Here is an 18,726-nt window from a genome sequence, read left to right on the forward strand (position 1 = left end):
AAGGAAGAAAAAAAAGAAGGTGTCGGAAGCACCGGCAGTAAGAAAACATGTCAACAGAATAAAATATTAACCAATGACAGAGAAAAGTGCTCGAAATCCCACCCCCAGCTCCTTTCCGCATACCGGGTCAGCGCTGAATTTGCTGCCGGCGGGGAGCGCTTCGCAGGCGGGGAACTGCTGACAGAAGCACGGGGCAGCCCAGAGAGTCGGGTGGAAACCTCGGGAGAGGAGCGAGCCCACATCAGAAGTGCAAAGCAACACACACTCACACTCACACACACCCGGCTTCGCCTGGGCGGGAGGAGGGAAGGAGTCGCCCAGATTAAAAAGTTCTAGATGTGATGAGAGGGGGGATATTACATGTAAATGTGCCGTAGGCATATACAAGCCGGAGTGTGCCCGTGGGCTTTTTTGTGTGCATACAGAGGGCGGCGTGCGCGTACATCCGTGCATAGTTCGTGTGTGTACGTGACGTGTGTACAACGATAGAGAAATCTCTGCCTCCCCAATACAAGGTTGTGATCAAGTTGTGTTGATTTAACTTGCCTTGCAAAGGGCATGCGGGCTCAGTACTTTAACGTGGCTTTGGGCTGTCTGTTATGTAACAGGCTCACTTCAAAGCCCGGACTCTTCTTTGCAACCCCCTAATTTTATAAGACGTGGAGGGGAGACGGGCGGGCGGGGGGGGGGGAAACTCTATGACTCCAGCCCTACGCCAGTTACTGGCCACTGAATCTAGGTGGGGCCCACCACCGCCAGCGGTGCTTGCCAATCCATGCAACTGCGAAGCGCGCCTGGACCTTAGCAGACCGCGAAGGGCGTCAGAGCCGGCAGCTGCGGGGCGCGGGGAGGCTTGAACTATTTGGGGGCGACCCGCGCGGCGCATCGCCGTTTTAAATCCCTCCCCGAGGTCCCTGGCACGCCGGAGCTGGACGGGAATGGAGTTCCAGAACCACACGCCAAAAGCCCCGGGGTGAGTGATGGCCAGCCTGGATCACGGCACCGCGTTCATTGCTTCCCCGTTGCGCCGGGGTGGGTGTTTTGCAACTCACTGAGTTCGCTGGGGAAGTGACACGGCGGGGAAAGCGGGCGGCAGAGAGGGAGGCGCCGCTTTGTGCCCGGGGATGGGGCTGATGATGATCCAACTTTGAAGGGGGACCCAGGCAGTCACCTCTCGGTTCTGGGGGAGTCAGCCAGGCGGCGGAGGGGGGGTTCCGTTTTCTCAGTGGGGGGCGATCTCAAAGCACCGCCCGCTGTTTCTCCTAGCGAGGTGGGTGGGGGACATGGCAAAGCCCCCAGCAGGAGAGGTTGGTTTGATAACAGAGGGAATTTAGGGTGTTGCAGAGGGACAATGATACTCTTTTTTTTTAAATTCCGCACCCTCCTGACTGCTGAGGTTTACATATGATTTTAACTAACCCCCTGACAAGTTATTCATCAGCTTTGCACGTTAAAAAGCCCCCCGGTCTGCATGCTTCAAGGCTGGTTCTCCCCTCCCCGGGAAGACTGATCCGCAGGGTTTGTTTACTAGGAGCCTAGATGCAGATAATCTTGAAGGAAAACCCTGGGTCTGTTTGCAAAGGGATTATAGTCGGGCAACCCCCCCCCCCCCTTCCCCTTGATAGATAGTCTGCTAGAGGGTGTCACCCGGAGGGGTTAAAGGCGCAGGAGCCATTGTTTGGGGGTGGGATGGGGGTGTGCTTGTCCCTTTTAAGAGGTCCATTTGGAGATCTGTTCTGATTAACTGGGGGCTCCGTTTGCTGAAGAGGGGCTTGGCGCCAGGCGGCTGAGACTCCACAATAAAGACCCGTCTCTTGTCACTTCATATTTACCCAAAAATCTTCAAACAGCGCCCTGCAAAATCCTCCCAAGGCTCCTGTCCCAGCCGCCTGGTCGTCGGCCCAGACGCTTCCCTGGGAGATTGGGGACGGGGGGGCGCCCTCCTCCCACCCCAAGGAACTGCCCCAAGCCCCAATAATCCCGAAGGGCGCAGTGCAAACGCTGGTCCTCGCCCTCCAGAGAGATGCCAATGCCCTTCCCCTCCCCTGCACGCATCAGGCTGGTGAATAGAAGCGTGTGACCCCTAGATGGCCGCCAAGGCAGCCTGTGAGTGCCCCTGCGCGGGGAGAGCCCGGAGGGGGAGCGAGATGCCGCCGAGCTCGGGGCGGCTCCAGGCTCCAGCTTTTTACGCCGCTCCTCCGCGGCGCGCAACAACGAGCAGGCCGGCTGGAGGGGAGCTGCCTCCCGCCGCGGCAATCTGGGGTCGCGGCAGACTGGAGGGGAGGGATGGGTCCGTCTCACTCGCCTTGTGCGCCGGGAAACAGATCTCGCCCTCCGGGGCAAGGGCTGGCCCCGCTGGCCTTAAGGCGCGGTGCGTATAATGAACCCCCAGGGTACCGGGCACCAGCCCGTGCACACGGGTCATGCCTCGCTCTGCATCATTCAGACACCCCCGGCTGCAACCTCTGGCCCGCGGCGAACCTGGGCCCGGCTCGTCGGCAGTTTCGCTGCCCTGTCTGCCCCCGGTGTGGCGCTTTGATCCTGTCACTTCCCTGGACGCTTGTGCGGCTTTTCCCTCCTTCCTTCAGGGGTGGGGGCGAGTTCGTTGCTGGGGTTTTGACCATGGTCTGTTCTCCCTTAGGCCAGCCAGGTGAGGACACAGGCGAGGGGCTGATGGCGAGCTGGAGCAGCAGGACCCTAAAGCCAAACCAGGGTCAGCTCCCCCGTTTGTTGGTACATTTCGCTGGGTTGCTGAGGGCAGCCCCTGGCGCCGCTGGCGAAACCGAATCAAAGCCTAACACTTGTTCCCCAGGACACTTCACAACCTGCGGGAAGGTTGATGGGCTAGGATAAGAACCCAGCCTGGCCCACACCGGCGTCTTCCGGCTGGTAGCCCGGGAGCCCCTTACAAAATCCAGACCCACAGTCTGGATCTTGCGACCAGCTGCTGGGGCCCAGAATGCGCTGGAGTAGGGAGAAGGGAGTGCGCAGAGCGGACGGGGATTCGGGAGACCATTTAACTCCCCAGAGCACAGGAGATTGTTACAAGCTGCAGGGGAAGGTGTCAGCATGGGGGGGGGAGGGGGTCAGGATGTGTTGAAATTTAGACACAATTTGGACTTTGGATTTTCGCCTCCGCGGCAATGTGCTGACGGCAGCGGCAGTCGAATCCAAACAAAACGGGGCTTTTGCCGCAACGCAAAATCGGTGCCTTTTAATCCGGGGGAATTGCAACCACCCCCTCCCTGGACGGGCAGCGCTGGTGCTGAAAGTCCTGGCGACTTTCAGATCTTGTCTGAAGGAGGAAAAATGCAAACTTAAAATCTGGCTGATAATAAAGGCAGCTGTTGTGAATTAATGCCGACCCCTTTAAAAAGCAGCTACCGTGCAATAAATAAATCATCTAAATCATCCTCTTACTTCATATCTGAAAAATCCTACAGAGGATTGTTTGGGGGAGACATAAATATGTGTACTTCTCTGCTGCCTGAAAGAGTCCAGGGGGGTTGCATGCCGCAGTTAAGAGGACGCTGTGACTGTAAAAGTGCTTCGCCTAAAACAGAAACGAAAGGCCAGTCGTCTCCCTGAAATTCGGCGTGACAATCATATTTCGGACTGGGTGTACCGAGGACATTCACTCGAGGAAATCCAGGATCCTTTTTCACAGGATACCGAGTGTCCTGGCCTGGTGAAGCCTAGGCTGATACAACCGCACATGCAACCTGCAACAAGTCAGTCTCAGCTCGAGAAAAAAATCGCAGCTCCCCTGATAGCACCCAGAACAATTTACTCCATAGTTTTCATTACCTCTAATGGGGGCAAAAAAGTGCTCCAAAAATCTGTTTGCATCCACACGTCTACTGAGTGTTCCAGAGAGCAGGCTGCTCCGGTTCGCTGCAGTCTCCTAATTCGTTTGAACAGGATCAAGAATAAATAATAAGAATTAATATCTCCTCCTCCGCCCACCCCAAAACCACCACCAGATCCAAGCCGCTATGTTAGATAATAACAGACTAGCAACAAGGCAAAGCAAGAGGTGGATTGTGCCAAAAGAGACTCAGATCTTTTGATCAAAATTTGATCAAAAATACCTTTCTCCTTATTCACCTAGTCAGCCGTAATTAACAATCACCATATTCATTAAATATGTTAACACGCCCTTCCTCCTTAAGACCCAGAGTTACTTACTCTCTTTTTATTGCTACAAAAATTCGATTGCATGACTGACTTTGTTAGCTGCTAAAATCCCACACACAAGAGGGGGGCTTTATATTCCTTCTTTGGTGGATCTCCTACAAAGTGCAGGGCTACCTATGCAGAGGAGAGAGCAGGAGGAATTGCTGATCTTGCTAAATGTAAACCGCGGGTGAAAAACTCTTCTAAAATAATTTGTAAAAAATCAGCGTAAATAAAAAGAACGGAGGCAATGCAAATGCGTACCCCAAAGACAGTGGAATTACTGAGGCGTGTGTTTCAATGGTAGCCGTGTTAGTGTGTGTGTGTTGCGGGGTGTGTGTGTGAGGCACTTGAGATCCCCTTTACAAAGTAATTACAAAAAAAATCCCTCCCCCTTGTGATTGTGTGAGATTTTTGGCCTACTTGATTTTATATTAATTACAGCCTTCTACAAGTAATGACGGCCTTCTACGAGAGAGGCTGGGTGGTTAAAGTGTAAATGGACGAGTCCTTTATCTTACCTAAGACAACTCCGGGGGACTGGGGCAATGGGGTTAATGGAGCACTGTATGGGGGTTCAATGGGGTCTGTATACAAGTAGGGCTGGGCTTGTATCACGCTGGACGCAGTTCAGTCTCAAGCCAGGGGAAAGATTTGGATTCTCTCTGCTCCACAAATACGCAAGAACACGCTTCATTTTGGCCTCTGCGTTTTGATCTAATAATTTCTCTGCCATTTCCTTCTCCTGTAACCTTCTGGGACTCGCTATCTTTTTTAATGCTGACTTATCTTATATAAATAGAGACGATTTCCTAACAATAACCCCTATCCTCGAGGTGAAACAGTGGTGGTGGGGGGGAATCAGGAGGGGAACAGGGCCACTTACGGTTGTTTACAAGGCATGGGTTTCTTTGCACGTCTTCTGTTTGTAGTCCCCCCTCTCCCTCTTAGCCTTGGGCTTTACCATCAGGATTGCAGATCGGGGAGCTAAAACCTGACACTTGAGGAAACATGAAACAGATTCCCAGCATTAAGGGAGGCGTCCCTTAGATCACCAACCACTGCAGGTTCATTTCAAAGAGGAGAAGCCGGGGAGGAAGAGGAGAAAGAATAGGTCATTTACAGTGTATTACGGCTATTCAATATAAAACAATATGTTGAGCTTACATACAGTGCTTGCAAAACCTCTGCCAGTCTTTTAAGGAGATGCCTCGCCGGTGCCCTCGGTTAGCCTGGACAAAGCCCGCCCCCCAGAAGTTTAAGCAAACATCTAAACTTTCAACCGAATTTCCCATTCCATTTTCCCTCTGCCCCTCTTTCATCTTTGCCCATCTCCACTCCTCGCTCCCCTTTCTATTTTTAGCTTGTAGACTTAGGCCTTGGCGCCAGGCCGTTTAAGACCTGTCAAAGTCCTTCATATTTCCCTCATGTCACATGGACCTTTCGCTCTCTCCCCTCGTCATGCAAAGCCGGTCGTTTGGATCTGGGAGTTCGGGAGCGAACGCAATTTGCTCTTCTCCACGGCTGTGTTGTCTCCGTGACCTCAGCCAGCAGGGCTGCTGGTGTCCTGTCCTGTGCACTTAGACAAATTGCGAGTGATTGATGAAAAATAACAATTCTCGCAAGCAGCAAGTCCCCCTCGCCCCTGCCCTCCTCCCAGCCGCAGCCCGGGCTCGCCAGGAAATGAATGGAGAGCTCACATGTAGCAAACCAGGCGCCCTGAGCTCGGGGCACAACGCAGAGGAACGCCACAGGTTGAAACAAACAAACAGTGTAGACAGAGGTGGGTCCTGTCATTCACCAGCCTCTGGAAAGGAGAGAGAGGCACGGGCGGCCATTGCATTATTGTTGGGGGAGAGAGCAATCCGTTTTCAGGAAAGGTTTTCGAAAAGGGAAATTGGCAAAATTCCCCAAATATCCCCGGAGACAGAAATCACGGGTAGTATCTTGTTCCCCAGGGCAAAGGAACCCAGCGTGTACCGACCTCAGCTGGAGGCATGGGATGTAAGGGGCCAATATTTCGAACAGCCTGAGATGTCAGCAATAATCGATCTGAACTTTCACTGGGGGGGGTCTCCTATCCCTTACCCCCCCCTCAAAAAAATCCAGACTAGGTGGTGGTGTCCTCCCTGTATTGGCTCCAGGGAGCGGCCCTTTCTGCCTGGATTTTGCAGGATTTGGGAGAAATTTGATGTGCAGGATCAGGGAGAAAACAGATAAAAGTGGAGACAGCTGCGGGATTGCCGTGGCTAATTTTAAGACAAATCTGGGTGCCGTCAGCGCCTGGGCTGAAAAGCGAGCTTCTGCGGACACTTCACCCCTAAGGGAAGGGCCGTGTAAATCCTCCAGAAGCAGAAGGGGAGGGGCGGGAAGCGCAAAGAGGGAAACTCAGAGCTCGGGCGTGGGGTGATTTTTAGGGCAGAAGTCACGAGGGAGAGCCGGGCAGAGTCGGGACAAGTTCTTCCCCGCATGGCTTGGTGGGGGGGGGGGGGGTGAGGGGGGCGAGCAAGCGGCAGGTGGGCGTGGGCTTGAATCACACGCCTGCCCCCACCCCGCTCGCCCGCACCCCCGGAGCACGAAGTGGCGTTAGTAACACGGAGCAGCAGGGCCGCAGGGAATCCAGGTTAATTGCACCCCGGCCTGGGCCGGATTCCGAGGCCCTTTGGCTTCAGTGGGAATATTGTGTGTCTGTCCGTCGGTCCCGCTTTGTAGCGAGGAGAGCCGGGTTGGGCCCCGTCACACGCCTGGAATGGCCCGGGGTCCCGCCACCCCGTGCACACGGGGCTCCTGGCCGGGCGGGGATACTCGGTCACCTGCGCTTCACCTGCGGACGCCGCGTCTTCGGGGTCGCGCCAATCCCAGCGCGGTGAGCGGGGTTGGCTGCGGGGGTGACCGGCACAGAGCCGCGGGTGGCTTTGTGTGTTTGCTTTGCAAGCGGTGGCCAGGCTGTTTGACGGCGAGGGGGCTGGGGAGGGGCGCAGCTGCTCAGGAGCAAGCAAGGGCGGCTTTCCGGGTCCCGAGCTCCGTCCTGCCGGCGGGACTCCTGCTTTCGGCTCTGCAGCCTGCGGCGGGACCGTGAGAAAAGAGGGGAACGCGGGACTGACCCTAAGGGGCGGCCCCCAAAAGGACCCAGGGAAGAAAATGGGAACGAGTTGGCAACGACCAACAGATGCGCAGAGTTACCGTCCCCCGTCCCCCCCCAGTCCCCCAGCCCGGCTGGGTCTCCAGCCCCCCTTCCCAGAGAAACCAACGGCCTGGAGCCAGCCTGGGGAAGACATTGTCCGCTCATCAGATACTGTTAGATTGTCCTGTCAAATAAACACAGCAATCACCGTCTCTCCCTTTGTGCGGTTTCTCCACCTCGCGCTTTCTTTTCGGTTGGATTTTAAGGTCACCGGGCCACTTCCTAAAACAATACGAGATATTTCATTTGGCGAACGGTCTGTGAAAAGGTACATTGGAAACACATCTGGAATGAACTGTAAATGGATCCTATTCTCCTAATTTATCTCGATATATCGGAGTATAATTAGTGTGTGTGAACACACACACACACTAATTAGAGAGATTTAAATATATCCACACACATGCAAAGGGAGAGAGATCCACTTCTAGACAGATTAGAATGTAATCTATATTAACGATACATCTCAATTCAAGGGCTGTTTATTACCCAAGATACCCTCCGGGGATATACGAAGGGCCCAAGCCCCAGACATGTATATTTTATGTGGAGGCGATAATTCCACAGAAGTAACCATCAAGGTTTCGCCCTATGGCTTCGCTTCGCAAAAAGCCAAGCCGCGAACCCGTGGCAGGCGAGGACAGATTCACCCGCTGAGCTGCCGTGGAGAAGACACGTGTCCCCCGAGAGAGCGGACCGCTTAGAAGCCTCTTTTCTCTGCAACCTCGGTCGGGGAGAGGGACCCAAAATGGGTCACTCGATGCAATGTTGTCCTATAGCCCAACAGCTCAGACCCAGAGAGTCTCAGGAATGAATGAAGGCGGATCCAGCCAGCAAAGCCGCCCGACCCCTCCATTCAACACCCGCCGTGCAATTAACCACCCTTGTCCCAGCGCCCCCGCGTACCGGTTGCGCCATTCTCCGCCCCGGGGAAGGACATTCACTTGGTGCAAACCCTTCCTCCCAAGGGAAGTTCTCCAGCGTTTTGCCCGGCTCGGAGGCAGGGCAGCGCTGAGCAGAATTTCCCTCGCCCTCCAACTCGGGCTGGCGAGAACTTTTATTATTCATTAGGAAACCTGTCTAATAGTTTATTCTTTGTCTCTGGCTCGGGCTGAACACTGTGTGGTTGCTTTTCAACAGTCGGATTAATTACCTGAGCGGCCGCAGACTCCCTCTTTTCTGCCACTTGATTGGGCACTGCTTTGCAACATGTGTTATTTCATACTTCACACAGGCGCCGCGAAAAGCACTCACATTATTTGACGGGAATCAGACAATCCGCTCCCTGCAGGAGAAAAGTCTCTTTCCTCAAGGATCACCCCCCAGAATTGCCGGGGTTGGTTGTAAGGTGTATGGCCTCTACCACACGCCTTTTAGCTTGGCCCTGGCCAGGATTTTCCCTCGCACAAGTTGTTACCCCCACCCCACCCCACAAGGGATGGCACCTGGGCCCAGAGTGGTCTGGAAGTCAGTGTCTCGCTCACAGAAATAAAAGAAAGGGGTCGGGGGAGGAGAGTTACGCAGCATCGGAAAGAGGGGGAAGGCAAAAGGGGAAGACAAACCACCACAGAAGATGCTGTCGAGGCAAACTGAATGGGGACCAGAGAAGTTAGGCAGCGTGGCCTATAGATTTTTGTGGTGGTAGGTTTTTTTTCTCCCTCAAGAGGTGACAACAGCGGTTGTAACTCGGATCAGATTTAAATCCAGGGAAGAATGAGTGTGGAACGTGTCCTTGATAAACACCCATGCAACGAACACCCCTGCAATATATCCATATCCACACACACGCTTTAGCCTCCCCCCTGCGAACAGCCAGGCTGCGAACTCCCAGCCACCGGGGTTTAGACTCACGCTTATTCTTCTCTCTTTACGTGTTTCAAGAACTGCCCCCTTCCCACCGGGACGCCTCCCTTCTCTGCAGCGCTTGGGCTGGCAAACGCCCTCCCCTCCCATCCCTGCAGAGGCGACGGAGTTGGAAATCCAATGACCACCCTCATTCCAGTTTCAATGAAGTCCTCCGGCCTCCCCAGCGCCCCCCGGCTCCTGCCCCGGCCGCTTCTGCGTCCTGTCGCCTGTCGGGCGGGGGCGCTGGGCCTTGGACCGGCAGGGACACCGCGTAATGTGCCATCCCCCAGCACCAAGGCAAGATCCTGGAAGGGCGATTCCTCATCCCTAAGGGGCGGGTATTTACACAGAAGCACCGGCGATTTGCTCACGACCAGAAGCCTCTCTCCTCCCCGCAGCGTTTGCAGGTGGACTGGAAGAGATTCCTGCTCCCGGCAGCTTCCAGGGGCATTTCTGCTACTCCAGCACTGAACAACCTGGGGTTTAAAGGCAATTTAGGAGCATGCACATAATATAGTGAACTATGTTCTTTGACACGTACGTATCCCCCCCCCCCCATTTACAGCTATGAACCTAGATTCTGGATTTTCCCCTTTCCCTTAACTATATATTTTATGTCAGTTACGCCCTGAATTTCGTGCAGAAACACACACACACCTTAAGAGATGCGAATCCACATGCTTTTATAATCTATCCACTCCCTGTCAGCAGCTGGAGATTTCACACTGACCTACCTAGAGATCTATTTTAGGGCCACATGTAAAATGGACGGGTGCATCTTTTCTTAGCATTTGGTTTAATCTTTTCAGGAAGAACTGCGAGGAATCCCTTTAAAGTGCCTCGTGTTTTTAATCCGGCGTCTCTAGCCCCTTTGCCGACTTCCACGATCATTTCCCACCAAGTTTCTCAGACTGTTTAGATTTCCCTCCGCCTTTAAAGAAAATATTTCCAGTAATCCAGATTTCTGGGAAATAACAACACGCGGGGAGACAGAGACACAAACTCCACTGAACTTTATTTATTCAGAGTTGAACAACGTATAAACACAGTTTCCAGGCTGTTTGTCGGGAAAAGTTGCGTGTAAACCTATTCCTTCGGCGCCTATCCCCCGGGAAAACCAAGCCTCGGAACCTCACATGTAGGGCGCAGTACTGTCGGCATTCTCAGCCCGAATTTCGGGCAATGCGGTGCGCGATTTAGACATCACTTCTGGCTTACCATAGACTTGAAGTCACAATGACTCCTGACGTGCTCATATGTCAGGGCTCTGAATCCTGCCAGGAGAGATGCGAGAGCTTGCAAAAGTGCAGAAGAAGAGGGGGAGGGAGAGACAACAGCACCCCACAAGCCTAATGGAGCAATCCGAGACGGGCACCAGTGTTTGATCCCCCTGGAGGGAAGGTCTCCACCATTCCTGGAAGGGAGAAATGTCACCAGGAAACACCGCATATACCCTGTAACAAGGCTACGTTAGAGTGTCATAAGGTGGTGTGGGTACGAGGGTGGGAGTCAAATGAAAGATTCCCCCCCCCCATTTCCCCCAATCACACGGTGCGTACAAAACTCAGATCAGCCTTTACTGCAGCCAGGCACATCCTCTGGATTCTTTCTGGCCTGGAGCGCGCGTGTGACGCGGTGTGTATCCAGATCTAGCCCTACAGACAGACTGGATGTAACGGTCAGAGAAGAGATTTTTTCCCCCACCCTGTACAAAAGCCCCCTCCCCCCTTTACCTCCACTATTTTCTAACGCTTTGATCGTTGAGCTCTGACCTTCTTCTCAACCGTCCAGCAGGTTGATTGATTTTCAATTACAAAGGTCTTCACTGAGTTGGGACTAAATTGACCCTTTTTAGTGTATGTACCCCCAGTAGGACTCCAGCTCCGGGACTTCATTAACCCTTGCTGCGCGCACACTTCAGAAACTAGCCTGACGTATAAAAGACAACTCCATCTATTCCCCACGTTCGGTCAAAAACCGGGTCCTCAGCCATACACCCTGATCTGGCTCATGTTCCGTTTCCTTAAAAGGACAGACACGACTTTGCCCTGGCAGAGCTGTGGCCGCTTTTTCGAAATGCTCTGAAGGCTCTGGGCTGGGGGGGACCAGCTTTGCGCGAAACAGGCGCTGGCATTTAAAAATCGTTTAAACCCCAGTGTTTAAAAATTCCATTTGGAAAAGTATGTCAGAGCCCAATACACGGGGATATGCGGCACAATCGGACGAGGGATCATGGCATTACCCCTCTCTTCATTATTCTAATGGGATCTGGGCACGACTCATGCAGTAACCTCGCCCTAAACCACACATGTGTGTAGCTATCTGCGTCTACCCTACGCACAGCGTCTTTTGTACACACCTATATCGGCGTGTATGGTGTATATTTTATAGAGACACCAGACCTGTACCCAACCAGCGTTCTCAGCCAGTTTTGAAACATAGTTTCACCCTCTTTTCTTCCATGGACACCAGCTCCTCTCAATGTATTTACACACAGACATAAACACGATTTTGCGGACGCTCACGATTACCAAGATTTTGTTGGAGCCAGGGGAAAAAAAACGTGGAGTCATTTGGGGAGTCCGATGGTGTGTTGTGGATAAATGTTTCGACATCGGTTCCTTAGCAACCGCACCGGTCTGCGACACAAATCCATCACACTCACACACAAAGCCAAACATGCAACTTACTTGTGCGTGTAAGTTACAATAAACAGCAACTGCCCACTTGCTTCCCACCCTACAGTAGTGACAAAAGAACCATCGGATCCCAAATCTTTTACACATACGCACAGCCGAACAGTGTACATGTCACCCTTTGTCAGTCTTTTCTGCGTGTGTAAACCGCTACACACACACACAGGGACGGTGCCAGGTGTACCAACATCGCTGTGCAGAGTTATCAGACAGAGAGGTGGATAGATATGTATTCAACAACCGAGCTACATACATAAACCTGGACACTACAGGATCGGCAGCCCTTGGGAGCTAGGGAGACCTGGATACATAGATCCCGAGGATTTTCTCAACAGTGTGGCTTGTCTGGGTCTAAAAAACCCTTTGATTTTTAGCGTTCCTTTCTTTTCGGGAAGTAAACTGCAGATTATTGTCTCAAAACTTGTTCCACTGAGTTTTGGGGTGGGGGCCCTCTCAAGGGAACGGGGACACAGAACAATCTCCCCGGTTGCGTTGGGGAGTTGATCTAGTGCCGGAACGGCGGAAGCCGGAGTTTGTGTTTGTCGGTAGTTCATCGTGTAAATAAAAGAGATTAACAAACGACGCGATTTGCTCAAATCTCGCTGCTGGGCTCTTCCCCCGCCCCTCCTTTTCGGGATTAAAAGTGAGGATTTGAGGCTGTAAAACAGTCTGACCTGGCTCGTTACAATAGCAGCAGGGGACACCCCCAACTCATACACCATCATGTAAACCCAATAGCTCACTAGAGAACGAATGGGAAGCATCAGGAGAGGAGACTTAACAAGCGGCGAAGTTTCTGAAAGCATCTTTTGGACGCGATCAAATTCATGAATGACCGGGGAAAGGGGTGGGGGGGGCGTGTTTTGAGAGAATTGAAACGAGAAACAAAAACAACCGTTCCCAGCATTGTTTGCAAAACACAACCGCGATCGCTGGCCGGGAAGCAGCCGCTGACTGCCCGAGATCGATTTTTTTTTTATTATTCACTTTAAAAAAGACCCCTGAAAATGGGTGCCTACAGATACAGACCCTCCCCCTCCCACACACACCCCGTTTAAACACCTGTCTGCTGAAGACAAGACCAAACCCCAGCAGAGGTCAGGGTGCGAAGACCCTGGGTCTCACCGTCTGCTCATCTCCCCCCCCAGGACCCAGGCTGCTCCCCCAGGTACCTGGGCGCCGGGTCTCTAAATCCTGATCTCCAAAGCCATCGAGTGCGGCCTCTCTCCCTGCTCCTCCTGATCAGGGAAATATGAACCTGCTGCGTTTGAACTCTCCCCCCCCCCCTTTTCTAATTCGGATGGTGGGTGGAAGCAGTTCCAGATGGGCAGGCTGCTCCCACGGAGAATAAATAAGCCGGTAAACTAGATTCCGGGGTGAGGGTTGACTCCCAGGGTCAGTCTGCAGCCCGGCTGGCTCTCTCTTTAGTCACCGTCTTCCCCTTTTTCTTTTATCCAACAGACTGAAAGGAGCAGTTTAAACCAAAAAAGCCGCCCCAGCTGTACAAACGGGGGATAAAGTCCACAGGTGACCGAAACTGCTGAAAGGGAAAATATGGAGCCCACAGGAAAGCTGGTAGCGAGCTGTTTGTGTCTGTTTGTTTTAATAGCCGGGGAGGGGGGCTAAAGGAATCGAGCTGATCCCGACACCGCGTTCAGAGCGGGCTAGTCGGCGCAGCAACGGGGCACCGAGAACCCACCTGCATCTGCCGGATTTAGCAGACATCGCAGAGAGGAACCCGGCCAGCTTTGTGCAAGAGACTTGTCAGGAGCCCGAGACAGGGCTGGAGAGGTTGCAAAATAAATTAAAAAGCTCAGGGGGGACAGTGTGGGGGAAATGGGTCCTGTCTGGTTGAAATGTAAGTTTCGGCTGAGAAAGCCCAGCGGGTCATTTTTGCCTCCGTCGCTTTCAGAGTTTAAATCCGATTCTAGCGGAGACAGGAGCCAAGCACCGGAGTGTAAGGGGAATGCATCCGAAACTCTGATTTCCGGGGCTGAGCAATGAATTCGGTTCAGCTCTGTAACGATTTCATTAGCCGAGTCTCTCAGTGGATCTCCTAATTCTGTGAATTGATCAGGAACATTTTACGTGCCAGGTGCGTTGCTTTGTTGGCAGAGGTCAGAGAAAGCACCCTGTTCCCTGACCGGATCAGCGCATAAAATTCGTTTTCAATTTGATTTCCACCAATAATTGTGTCAGCATACTAGATCCTGGGAATGTTCGGGAGGGAGATGCGCATACCCTGCCGCGCTGAAATCATTTCCCAGCTGGGCACACATCAGATTTTGTGGCCCAATTTTAATAATGGCTAATATGAGAATTTTAAAAGTGTCAGGAAAATACCGGGCAACTTTCTCTGTGCCCGTTGCCGGGTTTTTAGAATGGGTTTCACTCCAGCCCCTTGTGCCTTCGCTTCCCACAAACATTTGCACCACGCATCCAATCCGGGAACAGAAGTCACGCCCTAAGGCATCTCTGGCCATGCAAAGCCGCGCAGATCGCACGCGTCGGCATCAAACACCCGCGAAGCGCCGGCGATCAAGCCATATAACAATCCGAATTTCAAACCACAAGTACACCCGAGGGAATAATGATCCGCTCCTAGAGACTGTGTGAGCAGGGTTTAATTCATGGGACCGATTATCAGTGTGAATGATCTGAGCTCAAGAAAATTAACCCCCCCCTTTCTACAAAACCAGGCTTCCAGACTAGCCGCGCTCCCAAGGCAAAGAGAGGGCGCAAGGCAAACGTGGCGGGTCTAAAAGCAAAGGGGAGATAAACGCTCCGCATCGTGGCGCAGCGGTGTGAACACAGGGGCACCTCGCTGTCAGCAATGCGCTGGGCTGGCGCAGTGTTTGTGGGGGGATGGAGACTGGAGGCCAATCCAATACCAGTGGGGCGGTCTGAGACCACAGGAGTGCCCTCCAAGTGCCCATCCTCCTCCCCAAATCCAGTTATCACCCGGCTCCAGAAAGCTAATGGCTGCTCCAAGCACAGCTAGACAAGGGGATGCTAGTGCTCCCTGGCCTCCTTCAGGGGTCTGCTCCCTGCACCCCCATACAAAGAAGTGTGTTTAAAAAGCTACTGGGGCTGCAGGGGAAGCCAGGGTTTGCCAGCTGTCCTGCCCCACCACTCCCAAGCTCAAGGTTTCCTTTCCTTCCTCTTTTTGGATCAGACTCCCTCCTCCCTGCTCAGCTGGGTGAGGGTAACAGAGGGAGCAAGCCAGTGCTTAATTGGCACCAGGGTTTGCATTTTTATGCCCACTTCTTCCCTGGATTGGCATTTCATTATGGCAATTTCAAATCCAAAATTCTACTAGTCTACAGCTGGGATAAGGCCCCCTTCCATACCCTAGTAGTGGCTGTTTGTGTTTTAAAAATGCCTACAAACTCCCACTGAGATTAGGGACCCATTGTGCCAGGGACTGTCCAAAGGCCTGGTGAGAGACAGGCCCTGCTCTGAACAGCGTACAGTCTAAACAGAGGAAGGATGTGGCCAGGGGAACACAGAGAAGTGAAGTGGCTGGACCAAGATGAGAAACCTGGTCAGCAGCCAAGTCAGCAACTAGAACCCAGGTCCCCTAACTCCCAGTCCAGTGCCCTAGTCATTGGCTGCCTCGCTTATCTGTTAATAAACATTGTTTATCTGAAAGAAATGAAACCTGATTTTGAACCATCCCTGATCTGGATTTTGCAAGCAGCCCCCCCATGTGTGATATGGCTGGACACACAGAAATAAAGACAGCCCCTGCCGGAAAGAGCTTACATTCTAAACGCCGTTCAGCGAGGTGGGAAGAGGCTTCTCCTTTATAGAATAATTCATTTTATGTCTTTTGTTAGCTAGGGATTTCCATCGGAAAAGCCCCGCACTAGGACAGTTGTGCAGCCAGAGCCCTAGCTGTGGGCTCAAGTTGGACTTAAATGGCCTCTAGGCCTTCTGCTGCCCCTCTGCCTGGGGGCAACTTTCACTATCCAACTGCTAGGTAGCATTATTACTGCTTTATTAAGGCTGTTTTCTACCAGTGGCATTTTCAAAAGCACCTCCATGGCTTAGGTGCACAGCCCGAGTATTAGTCACACGAGAGTATGGAAAGCAGGATATGGCAGATAAGGGTAAGTGAACCAGGTGCATTGTGTTTCACGATGTTTTCTTCCTATCTGTTTTTTCCCCTCAGCTTCCTTGTATGTACATGGATCTGCCAGTTGAAGATCCACGCCTATGGATATTGGCATCAACATTCCCTCCGCACTAAGGAGAACTTTGCTCAAAGTATCTCGCCGCTGAATGTTTTGTCCTCCTGTGTTGAGCGGCATGGCAAGTTGGCTCTTAGGGTTCATTTCCTTTGGACCCCAAAATCCAGGTAATGCCGTACCACGCACTATGCACAAATCAAGGGCTTGCCTTCCCCATCGGGCGCTAATCTCTTGGGCGCATGGTGCTTTAAACCCCATATCAAGGAAAGAAAAGCCGAAAGGGAAGAAGAGGCAGTGAGCACCATGGCAAGGCGGTCAGTCAGTTCATAACCCTCCTCGCTGCTTTCTCTGCACACACTCAGCGCCAGATAGAGATCAATTCGTCTCGACAGAGAAAATACAGCCACACGCTGTAAAGGGCCCCAGTGTCTGCAGTTGATTCTGACATGGACTTGAGTCTCTCTGGGGTTAAGGGAAACCTCTAAACATTGCACGTAGTAACAACCCCCATTTTATAACCAACGGTAATTGGCCTCCCTATTATTCTCTTCCTCTGTGTTGAAAACAAACCCTGCCCTTGGTTCAGTTGGCCTCTCTAGTTACCACGATCTGTCTCATATCCTTCAAATCTCACCTTAGGACACTACCTATTCAGGAAATCCCTCCTCCATTTGTCTAAGCTCTGTCTTGTCTTACACAGGGCCTGACACGGCAAGGATCCCGGATGCCTCTTGAGATGAAGGGGATTTCTTCATGAAAGTGCTGAGAAAAGGCCAGAGTAACATGACTTTCCTGTTGAGATTCTCTCAGAAGTTCCTCCGCTTTTCTTGGGGCTCCTCACATGTGAACCATGCAGAGTCAGCAGCCGTGTGACACAGCAAGAAATAATCTGCCCAGCTCTGGGGTCAAAGACATTTCTATCCCACGAGGCGAGAAGGACAACAGGGTTTATTTTCCCCTTTGACGCATCTCGGAAGCAATATGCATCCCATCTTCTCTGGAAGAACTGTTTCATGCTAGCAGGTTCAAACTTCTTCGTTAGCGACTGTGGCCATCTTTCCAAAAGCTATGCTCTTGTTCAGCCACTTGTTCCTGGGTGGAACTTTATGGCCTGAATTACGCAGGTCCGATTCGATGATACTAATGGTCCCTCCTGGACATACATGGAGGGATAATATAATAAATTCTGGCTCATGTTGGCTAACCTCCCCCAAATTGCCAGGCGCACACACTAAGGTGTAGGCAGTGCAACCTAGTGGTCACAGCAGAATCAGCAGGCAGAGCCAGACAAGCCAATGGCTGGAGCCAGACGTCAGAACAGAACCAAACGGGATAGCCTGAGTCGTGGTCAGGAGGCAAGCCAGTGGTCAGAGCCAGGAGGCAGGCGGGGCCTAGGCTGGAGCAGAACAGGCAAAGAGGGGAGCATGGGCTAGACAGGAAGCAGGTCTGGTGCAGCTGCAGGCATGGGGCACATTGAGCAGCCACTGTGTAGCTGTTGCTACAGGGTTTATATAGTGATCTGTTGGCTCTTCTGACCAACCAGGAAGCACAGTCACTTAATGCAGGTTTATTGGACCTAGCCCAGTCCGGAGGCAGCTGAGTTCCTGGCACACACGTTGCAAAAGTGACAACATCATGTGCTCATCTGCTCCGATGTCACCAACTCTCATGGTTTTAACATGCGTCTCACAATAGTTGGTCTTTCTCTCAAAGCTCCAGCTCCTGGAGTCATGGGGTTAAACGTTCATTACAAAATCAAAGCAAGTTTCTAGCTCTCAGTTTTGTGCAGAACAGCTTGAAAATATGACCCAAATGCATCTAAAAGGCTCACAATCTAGCAGGCAAATAAAAAGAACCTATTTAAAAAAAAGCATGAATTTTATGCCATTCTCATGATTTTAAAGCGTGTGACTTATGATGTGTGTATATTTGGGGTTGGCACTAATGGCCCAGCCTGACACAAAGCTCACTTGAACACTGTAATGCCAAGAGTAGGAATAATTTAAGGAGCAGTTGCATGCTCCAAGCAATTATATATGTGGGGAAATGACTTTCCCCCTTCATTGGTTAAGCTGCTGGACTTTCAGCATAAGGGAGTTCCATGTAACCAAAGTTCAGCAGCGATTTGTTTAAAAAGGTGAGGGACATGAAGGAGCAGAAAAGGCTCAGTTTCATCGTGGTCCAGTTCCTTCCATGATGAAGCCACAGACTACCCACAGAGGAGTTTCCTCCACAACTTGGGGAGGAAGTAGGATCAAGGCCACTTGTTTTCTGCTATGCATGGCAGGTGCTGCAGTCACCCGTCAGAATCTGGCTCAGAACCTTCAGGCTGTAGCTAAGTCTTGCCAAAGCATTTTCCAGATTGTCTGAAAGTTAATGAGCTCTCTTACTTTTTTTTCCCTTCTTTTTAGCATATTGGCTTAAACCATCAAATATCATGGGAAATGCTGAGAATTAATGTAATGTAATGTAACTATTGGCCTTTATCCATCCAGGGTCTTTTCCTGGGGTTATTAATGCCTTTGCGAGGGGAATTCAGGGACATATGCATTCTCTTTTAAAACATCTACGTGGAATTTTCACAGAAAAGAGAAGCAGGTATTTTAATGATTTTGTACAATGACTGAATCAA

At 51.9% G+C, this 18,726-nt stretch overlaps 3 long non-coding RNA genes across 5 annotated transcripts; 2 read left to right on the top strand and 1 right to left on the bottom strand.

Annotated features, from left to right (window-relative positions):
* Positions 1-691: 691 nt before the first annotated feature.
* Positions 692-17,967, top strand: LOC125624157 (uncharacterized). 3 transcript variants are annotated; one of them, XR_007353218.2, is made up of 4 exons: positions 692-973; positions 13,363-13,476; positions 16,076-16,261; positions 16,795-17,967. It is a non-coding gene; the product is annotated as an uncharacterized LOC125624157 (long non-coding RNA). The 3 variants fall into 3 exon arrangements; XR_007353219.2 differs by having other exon boundaries at positions 13,363-13,428; XR_007353217.2 differs by lacking the exon at positions 13,363-13,476.
* LOC142069461 (uncharacterized) lies at positions 2,054-4,433 on the top strand. The gene is made up of 2 exons (XR_012665299.1): positions 2,054-2,106; positions 2,642-4,433. It is a non-coding gene; the product is annotated as an uncharacterized LOC142069461 (long non-coding RNA).
* On the bottom strand, positions 3,814-6,666 carry LOC142069460 (uncharacterized). Its single transcript, XR_012665298.1, has 3 exons — positions 5,617-6,666; positions 5,063-5,237; positions 3,814-3,904 (listed from the first exon to the last, which is right to left on the bottom strand). It is a non-coding gene; the product is annotated as an uncharacterized LOC142069460 (long non-coding RNA).
* Positions 17,968-18,726: the final 759 nt, after the last annotated feature.

The sequence above is a fragment of the Caretta caretta genome, chromosome 17, assembly GCF_965140235.1.
Source record: "Caretta caretta isolate rCarCar2 chromosome 17, rCarCar1.hap1, whole genome shotgun sequence".
NCBI lineage: Eukaryota > Metazoa > Chordata > Testudines > Cheloniidae > Caretta > Caretta caretta.